The sequence below is a fragment of the Hordeum vulgare genome, chromosome 7H (genome assembly GCF_904849725.1).
Source record: "Hordeum vulgare subsp. vulgare chromosome 7H, MorexV3_pseudomolecules_assembly, whole genome shotgun sequence".
Taxonomy (NCBI): domain Eukaryota; kingdom Viridiplantae; phylum Streptophyta; class Magnoliopsida; order Poales; family Poaceae; genus Hordeum; species Hordeum vulgare.
The window spans coordinates 608,570,102-608,572,809 of record NC_058524.1 but is presented as its reverse complement, the minus strand read 5'-3'; positions in this window follow the sequence as shown (position 1 = coordinate 608,572,809).

Below are 2,708 nucleotides of genomic sequence, written 5' to 3'. Positions count from 1 at the left end.
CGGAGAAGGTTAACACTTATGCTATTTTGGATCGCAGCTAAGCCCCCGAGTGTGACGTATAGTGCACACTCGGAGAAGGTTAATACTTAGGCGATGCTGGATCGCAGCTAAGTCCCCGAGTGTGACGTATAGTGCACACTCGGAGAAGGTTAATACTTAGGCGATGCTGGATCGCAGCTAAGCCCCTGAGTGTGACGTATAGTGCACACTGAAGAAGGTTAATACTTAGGCGATGCTGGATCGCAGCTAAGCCCCCGAGTGTGACGTATAGTGCACACTCGGAGATGGTTAATACTTAGGCGATGCTGGATCGCAGCTAAGCTCCCGAGTGTGACGTATAGTGCACACTCGGAGAAGGTTAATACTTAGGCGATGCTGGATCGCAGCTAAGCCCCCGAGTGTGACGTATAGTGCACACTCGGAGAAGGTTAATACTTAGGCGATGCTGGATCGCAGCTAAGCCCCCGAGTGTGACGTATAGTGCACACTCGGAGAAGGTTAATACTTAGGCGATGCTGGATCGCAGCTAAGCCCCTGAGTGTGACGTATAGTGCACACTCAGAGAAGGTTAATACTTAGGCGATGCTGGATCGCAGCTAAGCCCCCGAGTGTGACGTATAGTGCACACTCGGAGAAGGTTAACACTTAGGCGATTCTGGATCGCAGCTAAGCCCCCGAGTGTGACGTATAGTGCACACTCGGAGAAGGTTAATACTTAGGCGATGCTAGATCGCAGTTAAGCCCTCGAGTGTGACGTATAGTGCACACTCGGAGAAGGTTAATACTTAGGCGATGCTGGATCGCAGCTAAGTCCCCGAGTGTGACGGATAGTGCACACTCGGAGAAGGTTAATACTTAGGCGATGCTGGATCGCAGCTAAGCCCCCGAGTGTGACGTATAGTGCACACTCGGAGAAGGTTAACACTTAGGCGATGCTGGATCGCAGCTAAGCCCCCGAGTGTGACGTATAGTGCACACTCGGAGAAGGTTAACACTTAGGCGATGCTGGATCGCAGCTAAGCCCCCGAGTGTGACGTATAGTGCACACTCGGAGAAGGTTAATCGCAGCTAAGCCCCCGAGTGTGACGTATAGTGCACACTCGGAGAAGGTTAATACTTAGGTGATGATGGATCGCAGCTAAGCCCCCGAGTGTGATGTATACTACACACTCGGAGAAGATTAACACTTAGGCGATTCTGGATCGCAGCTAAGCCCCCGAGTGTGACGTATAGTGCACACTCGGAGAAGGTTAATACTTAGGCGATGCTGGATCGCAGCTAAGCCCCCGAGTGAGACGTATAGTGCACATTTGGAGAAGGTTAATACTAAGGCGATGCTGGATCGCAGCTAAGCTCCCGAGTCTGACGTATAGTGCACACTCGGAGAAGGTTAATACTTAGGCGATGCTGGATCGCAGCTAAGCCCCCGAGTGTGATGTATAGTGCACACTCGGAGAAGGTTAATACTTAGGCGTTGCTGGATCGCAGCTAAGCCCCCGAGTGTGACGTATAGTGCACACTCGGAGAAGGTTAACACTTAGGCGATTCTGGATCGCAGCTAAGCCCCCGAGTGTGACGTATAGTGCACATTCGGAGAAGGTTAATACTAAGGCGATGCTGGATCGCAGCTAAGCCCCCGAGTGTGACGTATAGTGCACATTCGGAGAAGGTTAATACTAAGGCGATGCTGGATCGCAGCTAAGCCCCCGAGTGTGACGTATAGTGCACACTCGGAGAAGGTTAATACTTAGGTGGTGCTGGATCGCAGCTAAGCCCCCGAGTGTCACGTATAGTGCACACCCAGAGAAGGTTAACACTTAGGCAATTCTGGATCGCAGCTAAGCCCCCGAGTGTGACGTATAGTGCACACTCGGAGAAGGTTAATACTTAGGCGATGCTGGATCGCAGCTAAGCTCCCGAGTGTGACGTATAGTGCACACTCGGAGAAGGTTAATACTTAGGCGATGCTGGATCGCAGCTAAGCCCCCGAGTGTGACGTATAGTGCACACTCGGAGAAGGTTAACACTTAGGCGATTCTGGATCGCAGCTAAGCCCCGGAGTGTGATGGATAGTGCAAACTCGGAGAAGGTTAATACTTAGGCGATGCTGGATCGCAGCTAACCTCCCGAGTGTGACGTATAGTGCACAGTCGGAGAAGGTTAATACTTAGGCGATGCTGGATCGCAGCTAAGCCCCCGAGTGTGACGTATAGTGCACACTCGGAGAAGGTTAATACTTAGGCGTTGCTGGATCGCAGCTAAGCCCCCGAGTGTGACGTATAGTGCACACTCGGAGAAGGTTAACACTTAGGCGATTCTGGATCGCAGCTAAGCCCCCGAGTGTGACGTATAGTGCACATTCGGAGAAGGTTAATACTAAGGCGATGCTGGATCGCAGCTAAGCCCCCGAGTGTGACGTATAGTGCACACTCGGAGAAGGTTAATACTTAGGTGGTGCTGGATCGCAGCTAAGCCCCCGCGTGTCACGTATAGTGCACACCCGGAGAAGGTTAACACTTAGGCAATTCTGGATCGCAGCTAAGCCCCCGAGTGTGACGTATAGTGCACACTCGGAGAAGGTTAATACTTAGGCGATGCTGGATCGCAGCTAAGCTCCCGAGTGTGACGTATAGTGCACACTCGGAGAAGGTTAATACTTAGGCGATGCTGGATCGCAGCTAAGCCTCCGAGTGTGACGTATAGTGCAC